The 18,756-nt window shown below is 38.8% G+C and overlaps 1 protein-coding gene across 1 annotated transcript in view; it reads left to right on the top strand.

Moving 5' to 3' along the window:
- Nucleotides 1–18,756, top strand: part of GABRG3 (gamma-aminobutyric acid type A receptor subunit gamma3) — a 638,302-nt gene that overhangs the window by 464,788 nt on the left and 154,758 nt on the right. The gene's annotated exons all lie outside the window — the stretch shown is intronic.

Here is an 18,756-nt window from a genome sequence, read left to right as displayed (position 1 = left end):
AGACTCAGAGGACTCAGAGATATAACCATTTCTGCTCTGGGATGTGTTTTTGGAGGGAAAGAAGGGCAGGACGGCGGGAACACTGTATTGAGAAATGAAGAAGAAAGCTTCAAAATGCCTAAACAATACCTTAACTTACTGAATGGTTGCCTAGGTTAACAACTCTATTGAGTATTTACTGTCCAGATCAGGGTTTTTGTTTTGTTTTGTTTTTATGTGTGGCTTTCCAGAGGAAATTTAATCTTTGTAATAGGGTAGGGATGGGGGGAGACATTTAATGGTCACTTTCATTATTTCATGAAAAAAAATCTTACTTGCCTTTAAAAAATTTCCCCCATTCAAAGTCTTGATAGTAAACATTATTTTGGGGAGTAATAATGAAATCTCTAGCATCTCTGTGTGTTTCTGCTGTTTTATATAATGCATATATTCACTAAAATAAAGTTTAAAAAGCTTTTTGAGGGCTTCCCTGGTGGCGCAGTGGTTGAGAGTCCGCTTGCCAATGCAGGGGACACGGGTTCGTGCCCCGGGCCGGGAAGATCCCACATGCCACAGAGCGGCTGGGCCCATGAGCCATGGCCGCTGAGCCTGCGCGTCCGGAGCCTGTGCTCCGCAACAGGAGAGGCCACAACAGTGAGAGGCCTGCATACCGCAAATAAAAGCTTTTTGAAAGATGATAAAGATGTGAACCATACTGAGTGTCAAGAAAGCTCTGGGCCATCCTCCTGCCTGCTTGGACCTACTCACAGGTTGGCATGGAGACATTGGGCTCAGTGTTGAGCACAGAGCTTGATGCTGGAAACTGGGAATCCTCACTTTCCTTCTAACTTGTGTAGGTGCATTTACTACACGCCAGGCACTGCTCTGAGCAACTACAATCATCAGCCCATTTGATACATATAATGACCCTGGGAGGCCCTGTTTTTCTCAATGCCTTCCGCAGTCAAGGAAACCCAGCATGGGACGGTAAAGTCATCTGCCTGCATCTCCCTAGAGAGCAAGGGCAACTGGGTTTGAATGAAATAGAATGGTTACTGAGTCTGCGCTTTTATTATTAACACTATTACTTTTATTGCTATTGCAAGAGGACAGATGGAGCAAAATGAGATACTCAGGCCTCAAGGTGTGAGATGAAGAGAGCTTTGCTCTCTCCCCAGTAAACAAGTTAGGGTGAAAAACCAACACAGCAAGCACATTTATGCTCTTATTTTTTTTTAACATCTTTATTGCAGCATAACTGCTTTACAATGTTGTGTTCGTTTCTGCTGTACAACAAAGTGAATCAGCTATACGTATACATATATCCTATATACCGTCCCTCTTGCGTCTCTCTCCCACACTCCCTATCCACCCCTCTAGGTAGTCACAAAGCACCAAGCTGATCTCCCTGTGCTATGCAGCTACTTCCCACTAGCTATCTATTTTACATTTGGTAGAGTATATATGTCAATGTAAGACTCTCACTTCATCGCAGCTTACCCTTTCCCCTCCCCGTGTCCTCAACACCATTCTCTACGTCTGCGTCTTTATGTCTGTCCTGCCCCTAGGTTCTTCAGAACCGTTATATTTTTAGATTCCATATATATGTGTTAGCATATGGTATTTGTCTTTCTCTTTCTGACTTACTTCACTCTGTATGACAGACTCTAGGTCCATCCACCTCATTACAAATAACTCAATTTCGTTTCATTTTATGGCTGAGTAATATTCCATTGTATATATGTGCCACATCTTCTTAACCCATTCCTCTGTCAATGGACACTTAGGTTGGTTCCATGTCCTGGCTATTGTAAATAGTGCTGCAATGAACATTATGGTACATGACTCTTTCTGAACTATGGTTTTTTCAGGGTATAGGCCCAGTAGTGGCATTGCTGGTCATATGGTAATTCTATTTTTAAGGAACTTCCATACTGTTCTCCATAGTGGCTGTATCAATTTACATTCCCACCAAAGGTGCAACAGAGTAACATTTTCTCCACACCCTCTCCAGCATTTGTTTGTAGTTTTTTGATGATGGCCATTCTGACCAGTATGAGAAGATACCTCATTGTAGTTTCGATTTGTATTTCTCTAATGATTAGAGATGTTGAGCATCCTTTCATGTGTTTGTTGGCAATCTGTATATCTTCTTTGGAGAAATGTCTGTTTAGGTTTTCTGCCTATTCTTGAATTGGGCTTTTTGGGGTTTTTTATATTGAGTTGCATGAGCTGCTTGTAAATTTTGGAGATTAATCCTTTGTCAGTTGCTTCATTTGCAAATATTTTCTCCCATTCTGAGGGTTGCCTTTTCATCTTGTTTATGGTTTCCTTTGCTGTACAAAAGCTTTGAAGTTTCATTAGGTCCCATTTGTTTATTTTTGTTTTTATTTCCATTTCTCTAGGAGGTGGGTCAAAAAAGACCTTGCGATGATTTAGGTCATAGAGTGTTCTGCCTATGTTTTCCTCTAAGGGTTTTATAGTGTCTGGCCTTATATTTAGGTCTTTAACCCATTTTGAGTTTATTTTTCTGTATGGTGCTAGGGAGTGTTTTAAATTCATTTTTTTACATGTAGCGGTCTAGTTTCCCAGCACCACCTATTGAAGAGACTGTCTTTTCTCCATTGCATATTCTTGCCTCCTTTATCAAATATAAGGTCACCATATGTGCGTGGCTTTATCTCTGGGCTTTCTATCCTGTTCCATTGATATATATTTCTGTTTTGTGTCTGTTTTTCTTTCTCGAGATTGCTTTAGGAGGTAGTGTGAATAACAATGGGTCATTACTCAGAACCTTGGCGATTTCTGCCTAAATCCTCCCTTCATTTCATTAATATGATTATAGCCTTTTCATTTTTTCTTTTATATACTCATGACTTCGATCATTTGCACATGCCCTTTGCAACAGAGGAGGCTGACTTGAAGGATCATGGCTAGGTGTTAAGATTAACAATTTTTTAATAGAGAGACCTTCAAGATGGTGGAGGACTCAGATGAGGAGATCACCTTCCTCACCACACATACATCAGAAATACAACTACATGTGGAACAACTCCTAAAGAACACCTACTGAATGCTGGCAGAAGACCTCAGACTTCCCAAAAGATATATTTTTTTCCCTTTCTCTCTTTTTGTGAGTGTGTATGTGTATGCTTCTTTGTATGATTTTGTCTTTATAGCTTTGATTTTACCATTTGTCCTAGGGTTCTGTCTGTCCATTCTTCAGTTTGTTTTGTTATTTTTAGTATAGTTTTTAGCGCTTGTTATCATTGGTGGATTTTGCCTTTTTGGTTTGCTTGCTCTCTTCTTTCTTTACTTTTCTTTTATTACTTAAAAATTTTTTAATTATTTTAAATTTTTTATTTTAATAAATTTAATTTATAATTTTCTTTCTTTTGGTCTTTTCTTCTGAGCTGTGTGGCTGACAGGGTCTAAGTACTCTGGCTGGCTGTCAGGCCTGTACCTCTGAGGTGGGAGAGCTGAGTTCAGGACATTGGTCCACCAGAGACCTCCTGGCTCAACATAATATCAAACAGTGAAAGCTCACCCAGAGATCTCCATCTCAATGCTAAGACCAAGCTCCACTCAAAGACCAGCAAGTTACAGTGCTGGACACCCTATGCCAAACTGGCTGGACAGGAGCACAACCCTACCCATTAGCAGAGAGGCTGCTTAAAATCTTAATAAGGTCACAAACACCCCAAAAAGAACCACCGAAACAGTCCTGTCCACCAGAAAGACATGATCCAGCCTCATCCATCAGAACACAGCACAAGTTCCCTCCACCAGAAAGCCTACACAACCTGCTGAACCAACCTTAGCCACTGGGGTGAGACACCAAAAACAAAGAGAACTACGAACCTGCAGCATGTGAAAAGGACACTGCAATAATAGTAAGTTGAGCAAAAAGAGAAAACAGAGAAACACACAGCAGATGAAGGAGCAAGGTAAAAACCCACCAGACCAAACAAATGAAAAGGTAATAGGCAGTCTACCTGAAACAGAATTCAGGGTACTGATAGTAAAGATGATCCAAAATCTTCTAAATAGAATGGAGAAAATACAAGAAACATTTAACAAGGACGTAGAAGAACTAAAGAGCAAACAAACAATGATGAACAACACAATAAATGAAATTAAATATGCTCTAGAAGGAATCAATAGGCAAGTGAGGCAGAAGAATGGATAAGTGACCTGGAAGATAAAATAGTGGAAATAACTACCACAGACCAGAATAAAGTAAAAAAAAATGAAAAGAATGGAGGAGAGTCTCAGACTCCTGGGAAACATTATACGCACCAACATTCAGATTATAGGGGTCTGAGAAGAAGAAGAGAAAAAGAAAGGCTCTGAGAAAATATTTGAAGAGATTATAGTTGGAAACTTCAATAATATGGGAAAGGAAATTATCAGTCAAGTCTAGGAAGTGCAGAGAGTCCCATACAGGATAAATCCAAGGAGAAACACACCAAGAGACTTATTAGTCAAACTATTAAAATTAAATACAAAGAAAAAATATTGAAAACAGCAAGGGTTAGGCAACAAATAACATACAAGGGAATCCCCATAGAGTTAACAGCTGAAGTTTCAGCAGAAACTCTGAAAGCTAGAAGGGAATGGCAGGACATATTTAAAGTGATAAAAGGGAAAAACCTACAACCAAGATTACTTTACACAGCAAGGATCTCATTTAGATTTGATGGAGAAATTAAAACCTTTACAGACAAGCAAAAGTTAAGAGAATTCAGCACGACCAAACTAGCTATACAACAAATGCTAAAGGAACCTCCCTAGGCAGGAAGCAAAAGAGAAGGAAAGACTAACAAAAACAAACCCCAAACAAATAAGAAAATGGTATAGGAACATACATACAGATAATTACCTTAAATATAAGTGGATTAAATGCTCCAACCAAAAGACAAAGACCGGCTGAATGGATATGAAAACAAGGCCCATGTATATGCTCTCTACAAGAGACCCACTTCAGACCTAGGGACACATACAGACTAAAAGAGAGAGCATGAAAAAAGATATTCCACGCAAATGGAAATCAAAAGAAAGCTGGAGTAGCAATTCTCATATCAGACAAAATAGACTTTAAAATAAAAACTGTTACAAGAGACAAAGAACGACACTACATAATGATCAAAGGATCAATCCAAGAAGAAGTTGTAACAATTGTAAATATTTATGCACCCAACATAAGAGCACCTCAGTACATAAGGCAAATGCTAACAGCCATAAAAGGGGAAATCAACAGTAACACAGTCATAGTAGTGGACTTTAACACCCCACTTTCACCAAGGAACAGATCATCTAAACTGAAAATAAATAAGGAAACACAAACTTTAAATGATAAACAACATGGACTTGATTGATATTTATAAGACATTCCATCCAAAAACAACAGAATACCCTTTCTTCTCAAGTGCTCATTGAATGTTCTCCAGGATAGATAATATCTTGGGTCAAAAATCAAGCCTTGGTAAATTTAAGAAAATTGAAATCATATTAAGTATCTTTCAAACCACCAAGCTATGAGATTAGATATCAATTACAGGAAAAAAATCTGTAAAAAGAACAAACACATGGAAGCTAAACAATGCATGACAAAATAACCAAGAGATCACTGAAGAAATCAAAGAGGAAATCACAACATACCTAGAAACAAATGATAATGAAAACATGACATCCCCAAACCTGTGGGATTCAGCAAAAGCCATTCTAAAGGGAGGTTTATAGCAATACAAACCTACCTCAAGAAACAAGAAATATCTCAAATAAACAACCTAACCTTACACCTAAAGCAATTAGACAAAGAAGAACAGAAAAGCCCCAAAGGTAGCAGAAGGAAAGAAATTATAAAGATCAGATCAGACATAAATGGAAAAGAAATGAAGGGAATAGTAACAGTGATCAATAAAACTAAAAGCTTGTTCCTTGAGAAGATAAACAAAATTGATAAACCATTAGCCAGACTCATCAAGATAAAAAAGGAGAACACTCAAACCAAAATAATTAGAAAAGAAAAAGGAGAAGTAACAACTGACACTGCAGAAATACAAAGGATCATGAGATATTACTACAAGCAAATATATGCCAACAAAATGGACAGCCTGGAAGAAATGGACAAATTCTTAGAAAAGCACAACTTTTCGAGACTGAACCAGGATGAAATAGAAAATATAAACAGACCAACTACAAGCACCGAGAGACTGTGATTAAAAATCTTCCAACAAGGGCTTCCCTGGTGGCACAGTGGATGAGAGTCCGCCTGCTGATGCAGGGGACACGGGTTCATGCCCTGGTCCAGGAGGATCCCACATGCCATGGAGCAGCTGGGTCCCTGAGCCATGGGCGCTGAGCCTGCGTGTCTGGAGCCTGTGCTCCGCAATGGGAGGGGCCACAACAGTGAGAGGCCTGTGTACCACCAAAAAAAAAAAAAATCTTCCAACAAACAAAAGCCAAGGACCAGATGGCTTCATAGGCGAATTATATCAACATTTAGAGAAGAATTAACACCTATCCTTCTCAAACACTCCCAAATTCTTTCTACGAGGCCACCATCACCCTTACACCAAAATAAGACAAAGATGTCACAAAGAAAGAAAACTGCTGTCCAATATCATTGATGAATATAGATGCAAAAATCCTCAACAAAATACTAGCAAACAGAATCCAACAACACATTAAAAGGGTCATACACCATGATCAAGTGAAGTTTATCCCAGGAATGCAAGGATTCTTCAATATATGCAAATCAATCAATGTGATAAACCATATTAACAAATTGAAGTAGAAAAACCATATGATCATCTCAAAAGGTGCAAAAAAGGCTATCAGCAAAATTCAAAAGCCATTTATGATAAAAACCCTCCAGAAAGTAGGCATATAGGGAACTTACCTCAACTTAATAAAAGGCATATATGACAAATGCACAGCCAACATCATTCTCAATGGTGAAAAACTGAAACCATTTTCCATAAGATCAGGAACAAGACAAGGCTGTCCACTCTCACCACTATTATTCAACATAGTTTTGGAAGTTTTAGTGACAGCAATTAGAGAAGAAAAAGAAATAAAAAGAATCCAAATCAGAAAAGAAGAAGTAAACCTGTCACTGTTTGCAGATGACATACTATACATAGAGAAACATAGAGATGCCACCCGAAAACTACTAGAGCTCATCAATGAATTTAATAAAGTAGTAGGATAAAAAATGCACAGAAGTCTCTTGCTTCCTACACACTGATGCTGAAAAATCTGAAAGAGATATTAAGGAAACACTCCCATTTACCATTGCAACCAAAACCATAAAATACCTAGGAATAAACCTACCTAAGGAGACAAAAGACCTATATGCTGAACACTATAAGACACTGATGAAAGAAATTAAAGATGATACAAACAGATGGAGAGATATACCATGTTCTTATTGGAATAATCAACATTGTGAAAATAACTATACGACCAAAATCAATCTACAGATTCAATGCAATCCCTATCAAACTACCGATGGCATTTTTCACAGAACTAGAATAAAAAATTTCACAATTTGTATGGAAACACAAAACACCCCAAATAGCCAAAGCAATCTTCAGAAAGAAAAAGGGAGCTGGAGGAATCAGGCTCCCAGACTTCAGACTATACTACAAAGCTACAGTAATCAAGACAGTATGGTATTGGCACAAAAGCAGAACTATAGATCAAAGGAACAGGATAGAAAACCCAGAGCTAAACCCACGTACATATGGTCACCTTATTTGTGATAAAGGAGGCAAGAATATACAATGGAGAAAAGACAGCCTCTTCAATATGTGGTGCTGGGAAAACTAGACGGCTACATGTAAAATAATTAAATTAGAACACTCTCTAACACCATATACAAAAATAAACTCAAAATAGATTGAAGACCTAAATGTAAGGCCAGACACTATGAAACTCTTAGAGGAAAACATAAGCAGAACACTCTATGACATAAATCACAGCAAGATCTTTTTTGACCCACCTCCTAGAGAAATGGAAATAAAAACAAAAATAAACAAATGGGACCTATTGAAACTTAAAAGTTTTTGTACAGCAAAGGAAACAATAAACAAGATGAAAAGACAACCCTCAGAATGGAAGACAATATTTGCAAATGAAGCAACTGACAAAGGACTAATCTCCAAAATTTACAAGCAGCTCATGCAGCTCAATATCAAAAAAACAAACAACCCAATCCAAAACTGGGCAGAAGACCTAAATAGGCATTTCTCCAAGGAAGATATACAGCTTGCCAACAAACACATGAAAGGATGCTCAACATCACTACTTATTAGAGAAAATCATATCAAAAGCACAATGTGGTATCACCTCACACCAGTCCAAATGACCATATCATCAAAAACGCTACAAACAATAAATGCTGGAGAGGATATGGAGAAAAGGGAACCCTGTTGCACTGTTGGTGGGAATGTAAATTGATACAGCCACTATGGAGAACAGTATGGAAGTTCCTTAAAAATTAAAAATAGAACTACCATAGGACCCAGCAATCCCACCACTGGGCATATACCCTGAGAAATCCATAATTCATAGAGTCATGTACTGTGATATTCATTGCAGCTCTATTTACAATAGCCAAGAGATGGAAGCAACCTAAGTTTCCATCGATGGATGAATGGATAAAGAAGATGTGGTACATATATACAATGGAATATTAGCCATTAAAAGAAATGAAATTGAGTTATTTGTAGTGAGATGGATAGACCTAGAGTCTGTCATACAGAGGAACGTAAGTCAGAAAGAGAAAAACAAATACCGTATGCTAATGCATATATATGGAATCAAAAAAAATGGTTCTGAAGAACCTAGGGACAGGACAAGAATAGAGATGCAGACTTAGAGAATGGACTTGAGGACACGGGGAGGGGAAGGGTAAGCTGGGACGAAGTGAGAGAGTGGGATGGACATATATACACTACCAAATGTAAAATAGCTAGTGGAAAGCATTCACACAGAACAGGGAGATCAGCTCAGTGCTCTGTGAGCCCCTAGAGGGGTTGGATAGGGAGGGTGGGAGGGAGACACAAAAGGGAGGAGATAATGGGATATATGTATAGGTGATTCACTTTGTTATAAAGCAGAAACTAACACACCATTGTAAAGCAATTATACTCCAAGAAAGATGTTTAAAAAAAAACCGAAAAGATTGCTTTGGCTATTGGGGTTCTTTTGTGTTTCCATACAATTGATTATTGGGGTTCTTTTCTGTTTTCATACAAACTGTGACACTCTTTATTTAGTTCTGTGAAAAATGCTGTTGGTAGTTTGATAGGGATTACATTGAATCTGTAGATTGCTTTGGGTCATAGAGTCATTTTCACAATGTTGATTCTTCCAATCCAAGAACATGGTATATCTCTCCTGTTTCTATCATCTTTAGTTTCTTTCATCAGTGTCTTATAGTTTTCTGCATCCAGGTCTTTTGTCTCCTTAGGTAGGTTTATTCCTAGGTATTTTATTCTTTTGGTTGCAATGGTAAATATAAATGTTCCCTTAATTTCTCTTTCAGATGTTTAATCATTAGTGTATAGGAATGCAAGAAATTTCTGTGCATTAATTTTGTATCCTGCAACTTTACCAAATTCATTTATTATCTGTAGTAGTTTTCTGGTAGCATCTTTAGGATTCTATATATATATATTATCATGTCATCTGCAAACAGTGACAGCTTCATTTCTTCTTTTCTGATTTGGATTCCTTTTATTTGTTTTTCTTCTCTGATTGCTGTGGCTAAAACTCCCATAGCTAATTGAATAATAGCGATAAGAGTGGGCAACCTTGTCTTGTTCCTGATCTTAGAGGAAATGGTTTGTTTCTCAACACTGAGAATGATGTTTCCTGTGGGTTTGTGATATATGGCCTTTATTATGTTCAGGTAAGTTCCCTCTATGCCTACTTTCTGCAGGGTTTTTATCATAAATTGGTGTTGAATTTTGTCGAAAGCCTTCTTGCATCTATTGAGATGATCATATGGCTTTTCTCCTTCAATTTGTTAATATGGTTTATCACGTTGATTGATTTGCATATATTGAAGAATCCTTGCCTTCCTGGGATAAACCCCACTTGGTCACGTTGTATGATCTTTTTAATGTGCTGTTAGATTCCGTTCACTAGTATTTTGTCGAGGATTTTTGCATCTATGTTCATCAGGGATATTGGCCTATGGTTTTCTTTTTTTTTGACATTTTTGTCTGCTTTTGGTATCAGGGTTATGGTGGCCTTATAGAACTAGTTTGGGAGTGTTCTTCCCTCTGCTACATTTTGAAAGAGTTTGAGAATGATAGGTGTTAACTCTTCTCTAAACGTTTGATAGAATTCGCCTGTGAATCCTTCTTATCCTGGACTTTGGTTTGTTGGAAAATTTTTAATCACAGTTTCAATTTCAGTGGTTGTGATTGGTCTGTTTATATTTTCTATTTCTTCCTGGTTCAGCCTCAAAAAGTTGTGTTTTTCTAAGAATTTGTCCATTTCTTCCAGGTTGTCTATTTTATTGGAATATAGTTGCTTGTAGTAATGTCTCATGATCCTTTGTATTTCTGCAGTGTCAGTTGTTACTTATCCAGTTGTTACTTATCCTTTTTCATTTCTAATTCTGTTAATTTGAGTCTTCTCCCTTTTTTTCTTGATGTGTCTGGTTAATATTTTATCAATTTTGTTTCTTTTCTTTTCTTTCTTATCAAAGAACCAGCTTTTAGTGTTATTGATATTCGCTATTGTTTCCTTCATTTCTTTTTCATTTACTTCTGCTCTTCATGATTTCTTTCCTTCTGCTAAATTTAAGGGTTTTTTGTTCTTCTTTGTCTAATTGCTTTAGGTGTAAGGTTAGGTTGTTTATTTGAGGTTTTTCTTGTTTCTTGAGGTAGGATTGTATTGCTATAAACTTCCCTCTTAGAACTGCTTTTGCTGCAGTTTTGGGACATTGTGCTTGCATTGTCATTTGTTTTTGGTATTTTTTGATTTCTTCATTGATTTCTTCAGTGATCTCTTGGTCATTTAGTAGTGTGTTGTTTACCCTCCATGTGTTTGTAATTTTTACATTTTTTTCCTGTAATTAATATGTAGTCTCATAGCATTGTGGTCAGAAAAGATACTTGATACAATTTCAATTTTCTTAAATTTACCAAAGCCTTATTTGTGACCCAAGATATGATTTATCCTGGAGAATGTTCCATGAGAAGAAAGTGTATTCTGTTGTTTTTGGATGGAATATTCTATAAATATCAATTAAGTCCCTCTTGTTAAATGTATCATTTAAAACTTGTGTTTCCTTATTTATTTTCATTTTGGATGATCTGTCCATTGGTGAAAGTGGGGTGTTAAAGTCCCCTACTATGATTGTGTTACTGTTGATTTCCCCTTTTATGGTTGTTAGCATTTGCCTTATGTATTGATGTGCTTCTATGTTTCATGCAAAAATATTTACAATTGTTCATCTTCTTCTTGGATTGATCCCTTGATCGTTATGTAGTGTCGTTCTTTGTCTCTTTAATAGTCTTTATTTTAAAGTCTATTTTGCCTGGTCTGAGAATTTCTACTCCAGCTTTCTTTTGATTTCCATTTGCATGGAATATCTTTTTCCATACCCTCACTTTCAGTCTGTATGTGTCTCTAGGTCTGAAGTGGGTCTCTTGTAGACAGCATATATATGGGTCTTGTTTTTGTATGCATTCAGCCAGTCTGTGTCTTTTGGTGGGAGCATTTAATCCATTTACATTTAAGGTAATTATCGATATGTATGTTCCTATTCCCATTTTCTTAATTGTTTTGGGCTTGTTAATATACTTCTTTTCCTTCCCTTGTGTTTCTTGCCTTGAGATGATCCTTTAGCATTTGTTATAAAGCTGGTTTGGTGATGCTGAACTCTCTCAGCTTTTGCTTGTCTGTAAAGGTTTTAATTTCTCCATCAAATCTAAATGAGATCCTTTCTGGGTAAAGTAATCTTGGCTGTAGCTTTTTCCCTTTCATCAATTTAAATATATCCTACCACTCCCTTCTGGCTTGCAGAATTTCTGCTGAAAGATCAGCTGTTAACTTTATGGGGATTCCCTTGTATGCTATTTTTTGCCTAACCCTTGCTGCTTACAATATTTTTTCTTTGTATTTAATTTTTGATAGTTTGATTAATATGTGTTTTGGTGTGTTTCTCCTTGGATTTATCCTGTATGGGATTTGACTTGACTATCTTGTATGGGATTTGACTTGACTATTTCCTTTCCCATGTTAGGGAAATTTTCAACTATAATCTCTTCAAATATTTTCTCAGACCCTTTCGTTTTCTCTTCTTCTTCTCAGACACCTATAATTCAAATGTTGGTGCATTTAATATTGTCCAAGATGTCTCTGAGACTGTCCTCCCTTCTTTTTTTTTTTTTCTTTATTCTGCTCTGTGGTAGTTATTTCCACTATTTTATCTTCCACGTCACTTATCTGTTCTGCCTCCATTATTCTTCTATTGATTCCTTCTTGAGAATTTTTAATTTCATTTATTGTGTTGTTCATCATTGTTTGTTTGCTCTTTAGTTCTTCCACGTCCTTGTTAAATGTTTCTTGTATTTTCTCCATTCTATTTCCAAGATTTGGGATCATGGTTACTCTGACGTCTTTTTCAGGTAGACTGCCTATTTCCTCTTCATTTTTTTGGTCTGGTGGGTTTTTACTTTGCCCCTTCATTTACTGCATCTTTCTCTGTCTTCTCAATTTGCTTAACTTGCTGTGTTTGGTGTCTCCTTTTCACAGGCTGCTGGTTCATAGTTCCTGTTGTTTTTGGTGTCTGCTCCCATTGGGTAAGGTTGCCTTTGTGCATTATGTAGGCTTCCTGGTGAAGGGACTGGTGTCAGTGTTCTAGTCAATGAGACTGGATCATGTTTTTCTGAGGGACAGGACCACGTCCAGTGGTGTGTTTTGGGGTATCTGTGACCTTATTATGATTTTAGGCAGCCTCTCTGCTAATGGGAGGTGTTGTGTCCCTGTCTTGCTAGTTGTTTGGCATAGGATGTCCAGCACTAGAGCTTGCTGGTCATTGATTGGAGCTGGGTCTTAGCACTGAGACATAGGTCTCTGGGAGATCTTTCGCTGATTGATATTACTTGTGTCCAGGAGTCCTCTGGTGGTCCCATGTCTTGAACTCAGCTCTGCCACCTCACATGTTCAGTCCTGACACCAGGCTGGAGCACCAAGACCCTGTCAGCCACACAGCTCAGAGAAAAGGAGAAAAAAAAAGAAAGCAAAAAATAACATATAATAAAATTAAAAATTAATAAAATTAAAAATATTATTAAAATCAAAATATTAAAAAATTAATAAAAACAATAGAAGAGAGCAACCAAACCAATAAACAAATCCACCAATGACAACTAGCGCTAAAAACTATACTAGGATACACATAAAAATCAGAAACTATTCAGTCACATACAGCAAACCCTAAGTCTACAGTTGCTTCCAAAGACCACCACCTTAATTTTGGGATGATTCATTGTCTATTCAGGTATTCCACAGATGCAGGGTACATCAAGTTCATTGTGGAGATTTAATCCAGTGATCCTGAGGCCACATGGAGAAATTTCTCTTTCTCTTCTTTGTTCACACAGATCCTGGGGTTCAGCTTTGGATTCAGCTCTGCCTGTGTGTGTAGGTTGCCCTCTGGCATCCACTCTTCACCCAGACAAGAGGGAGTTAAAGGAGTGGCTGATCGGGGCTCTGGCTCACTCAGGCTGTGGGGAGGGAGGGGTAGAGAACGCAGGGTGAACCTGTGCTGGCAGAGACCAGCGTGATGTTGCTACAGCCTGAGGTGTGCCGTGTGTTTTTCTGGGGAAGATGTCCCTGGATCACGGACCCTGGCAGTGGCAGGCTGAACAGGCTCCTGGGAGGGTAGGTGTGTATAGTGACCTGTGCTTGCACACAGGCTTCTTGGTGGCTGCAGCAGTAGCCTTAGTATTTCATGCCCGTCTCTGGTGTCTGCACTGATAGCCACAACTTGTGCCTGTCTCTGGAGCTCGTTTAGGTGGTGCTCTGAATCTCCTCTCCTCGCACACCCTGAAACGATGGTCTCTTGCCTCTTAGGCAGTTCCAGACTTTTTCCCGGACTCCCTCCTGGCTAGCTGTGGCACACTAGCCCCCTTCAGGTTGTGCTCACGTAGCCAACCCCAGGCCTCTCCCTGGGATTTGAGCTCCAAAGCCCACACCTCAGCTCCCAGTGCCCACCCACCCAGGCAGGGGAGCAGACAAGTCTCTCAGGCTGGTGAGTGCTGGTTGGCACTGATCCTCTGTGTGGGAATCTCTCTGCTTTGCCCTCTTCACCCCTGTTGCTGCATTCCCCTCCATCACGCCAAAGCTTCCCCTGCCACCCACCCCTGTCTCCTCTAGTGAAGTGGCTTCCTAGTGTGTGGAAACTTTTCCTCCTTCACAGCTCCCTCCCAGAGGTGCAGTTCCCATCTCTATTCTTTTGTCTCTGTGTTTTCTTTTTTCTTTTGCCCTACGCAGGTACCTGGGGAGTTTCTTGCCTTTTGGGAAGTCTGAGGTCTTCTGCCAACATTCAGTAGGTGTTCTGTAGGAGTTGTTCCACGTGTATACATATATTTGATGTATTTATGGTGAGGAAGGTGATTTCCACTTCTTACTCCTCCGCCATCTTGAAGGTCCTCTCTCACGTTTATGCTCTTTATCTTTGACACCTGTGCCAGCTGTAACTGTACTTGAGCTAGAGAAATTGTTAGGGAACTGTCACTGCTATTACAGTGATACTAGAATGTCTGAGATAGTTGGCTGATTTTCAGAGTTTTAAAAGGCAATGCTCCTTTTTCCCAACATAATTAATTTGGAAGTGGAATAGATGCCAGGTAGCAAATCTTTGTGTCAGCGTATGTTGGCCCTGCCCCCACATAGTTATAGCAGTCCCAAGGACACATCGGATTTTCTCTCTAGCTGACGCCATTCCCTAGCACCAAGAGTGGCCAGAGAACAGTGACAATCTCTCTTTTATGATTGTGTTTCCTGTCAATGTGAAATGTAGCACATTCTGCCCTCCATTCCCATCTGCCATCCCCCTTTCACAGATAAGAAAACTGAGTCTTGGAGAAAGATTGCAGTGCAAGATCACACAACTGATGCACTCTTGCTTCTCCAAGTCCAGGGTCTTCTCTACCACACCAGGCTTTATATGAGCTGTTATTAGCTAAAGAAACACAATGTCAAGGCAAATGAACCCCTGTATGGCATTCTAGAAATGTTTTTATCTTTCACTTCCATCTGTATTCTGACCACTGTCTCCTCGATCAATGATTGAAAAACATGGACCTGCATACAAGACATGACAGAGCTACTGCTTCCCTCCCCCAAAAGGAATATGGAAATTAAAATTCTCAGGGGCTTCCTAAGGAAAGCATGCATCTTTCAGGGGAGAAACTGGCACATTCTTTATCAAAGCATTGTGGACATATTCATAGTCAGCTTAGTAAATGATGCTAGGAATTCTTGGAGCATCTCTCCCCAGTGCTTTGCTTTTTCCACTAAGTGAACCAAGCAAGAGAGGGGAGACTGCCTCCTGGATCCTGATTCAGAGGCTTCTGCCTGAATCAGGTAAGCCTTGGACATAGAACAACTCTCCTGACTCATCTGCTTCTGGCCTGTCATCTGGGCTCTCACGTTGTTCCCCACTCTGTTCAGGGGTTAGAGCACATCTCAGCAAGAGAGTGGGAACCATTCCAGGACTATCTGAGCAATGCCTAGGTGGGTACACTCAACAAGCAACCACAGAATACAGATAAACCACAAATAATTGTCTGTGAACATAGAATTTCTACCAAAAGTATTTTGAAGACCCTGCTTGTCTACTGTAAAAGTTATCTCTTTTCCCCTTTGAGCTCCCCTATCCCTCTCAGCTGCCCAACAGCAGTATTGCTTGGTGTAACTGGCTTATCTGATATGAAAAAGGAGGGAGAAATGGCGTCTGAGAGCTTAGCTTTTCCAATATTTAGGAGAAGATGCCTGTGCTTCATCCCACTTGTCTACTGATGTACCTGTTTAATTAGGGAAATCATCGTCTTCAGTGATGAAACCAGAAGTGTCTGGGATATGTGCTTTATTATGGCTTTAACAGCATGAAAAGATGAAAGTAAGAAATCTGTAAACCAAATAATTTCTCCTGCCATAATGTAACTGGAAAGAAAGTCTATCAATGCATTTTGGTTATAAAGTGCTCTTTCTGTACACTTAGTCGATATTTTCAAAAAAGTTTGGTTTTGTTGATTTTTGTAGGTTAGGGAGCATGTCTTCTGTGAGCTATTCACACCTGTTCACATTAGGTTCTTAATAGATCTTTATTCTGTGTAGGTGACTGCCCAAGACAAACCATGTGTGTTAACAGCTCAAGATGATGCAGCCCATGTAATTCCTCATTTGGGGGATGCCATTTGACTAAGTAGGTGATTAGTTCATTAATGAGAACATATGCTGTTCCTATTCAAGAACTTTGTCCATCAACAAAGTCACACCATCAGAGAAAAAGAGGCATGGGAAATCTCTGTAATTTCTGCTCAACTTTGCTGTGAAGTTAAAACTGGTACAAAAAATAAAGTCTGTAAACAAACAACCAAGAGCCGAGGGAGAGTCTCCAATGAAGAAGAAAAGTGGAAGCAGTGCCTCTTCCCAAGATTTACAATGGGAGCTTGTTGGAGCAGGTGTGTGGCACCTCATCAGAGGCTGGAGAAAGAGGGAGGGATGGAGGGAGGGAAGGAGGAAGGAAGGAAGGAAGGAAGGAAGGAAGGAAGGAAGGAAGGAAGGAAGGAAGGAAGGAAAGTTGTGGTACATTCTTAATTAATTTTCAGTATCTGGGAACAGAGCCAAAACAATCCAGTTATTCTTTGTGGAAACATGAAAGCCGACTAGGGTAATGTTTAAATGTGCCAGGTGACTTGCATTCTGTACTTTTAGATACATTTCCTCTCTTTGGATGACTAAGAGCTGGAGAAAATCAGATTATATATTTCATCCCCTTTATTGGAGCCATGCCAGCCAGGCAGAGGTTGTGGCTTTGAGGACAATGCATATTTTTTGAACTTGAATTAGGAAAATAGTTGTGGAGAATGGGAAGTACCTCTTTTCAGGGTTCTTTGTTTGGCACATAGCTTACATCAAGTGGTATATTTCCCTTGAACTTAGCGTGCTGGGATTTTAGATCATCACCTGTAAACATGTGATCTGTTCTGAGGGCACTGGAAACATCACTCTGTTCTCCACCTGTTAGGCTTGTTCTGACATAATGCATATCTTTGTGTTAGTGTGCTTGGGGTAATGGAGCCATGGGGGCTGACTCTCAGGCCTGGTTTAGATGAGGGATTTCCTTAGTCTTCTTAATGCCTTAATGTGAAATGGTGCTTTGCTTTTAATTCTTATAAGTCTGATGCAGACCTTGAACATCAATACAGATGTGCTTTGCTATTTAGTGTTTCTCTTACAGCTCTCATTCCATTGCTAGTCTTTCTAAAGAAGTTTTGATAAAGAAGCCCCATAGTGAAAAGTTAATATAGGACAGAATTGAGTATCTGAAACAGTTTCTCAATTTAGTTGAATTAAATATTGTTGACCTTTGAAAGACAATATCATTTATATTTTGAACACTATATCAAATTCTGTAAACATTTATTAGGAAATTTCAAGCCCCAAACTGGTGCTTTCTTTGATCATAGGTTTATTGATAAATTGAGAAATTACCAATTGATAAAACGTTTTTTATTTAGATTTTGGTTCTTATATCTGCCATTAATAGCTAAGTAAATTTCTGTATTTACTGAGAAAGGAGTGTTGAGGTCTCTAACTATAATAGTGGATCTATTTTTCAGTTCTTTTAGTCTTTCCTCATATATTTTGATGTTGTTTGTTAGATACATACAGATCTAGGATTGCTTCATCTTCTTGTGGAATTAACCCCTCTACATGTCAGCATGGAGTAAAAACGACCCATATGTCATCTATGAGAAACCCACTAAATATAAAGACTTACACAAGTTAATATCAAAGGAATGAAGAAAGATATACTAACACTAATCAAAGGACAGAATAGCTATTTAATTTCAGACAGAGCTGGCCTGAGAACAAGGAAGTTAATTGGGGTAAAGTGGCACTTTTTCCATTAGAACCATGAACATATTAATCATAGTCATTTTAAAGTTCTTGTGTGATAATTCCAACATCTGTGTTATCTGTGAGTATGGTTCTTTTGAGGACTTTGCCTCTCCAAATGGATTTGTATTTGTTTGTTGCCTTTTGACATGCTTTATGCTTTCTGTTGAAATCCAGTTGTATTGGTTAATAGGTTCTTGTTAAATACTCTTTTAGAATGAGACTTTATGTTAATCTGGCTTGGAGTTGGGCAGTGTGTCATGTTTGCTGCAGCTGTAGGTTCTAGAGGCTAAAAATTCCTCCAGTGGCCTTGCATTTGCTTCTCTTTTCTGATTTGGGCTTCCTGAGTATGCCTCCTCAGAGAGGGTTTGGGTCTTGTAGCTCTTTGGCTATAATCCACTGTTCTTATACTGGAGCCCTGTTGGTTTGGAGTGAGGTGTTGGGGATGGGGAGCTTTCTATAATCTTATGATTATACCTCAGTCTGTATGTGGGTCTGTGTTTCTGGGCTGTGACTTCCCAAGTATTTCTCCAGTGGAATAGGTTTTCCTCTAACTCCTACTCCCTGCCCAGCTGCCAAGCTCACAATCTATATTTCACTGAAGTGCTAGTCCCT

The sequence above is a fragment of the Aethalodelphis obliquidens genome, unplaced genomic scaffold (genome assembly GCF_003676395.1).
Source record: "Aethalodelphis obliquidens isolate GAN/ISIS:26980383/991018 unplaced genomic scaffold, ASM367639v1 scaffold49, whole genome shotgun sequence".
NCBI classification, from domain to species: domain Eukaryota; kingdom Metazoa; phylum Chordata; class Mammalia; order Artiodactyla; family Delphinidae; genus Aethalodelphis; species Aethalodelphis obliquidens.
This window is presented reverse-complemented; position numbering and strand designations above follow the sequence as displayed.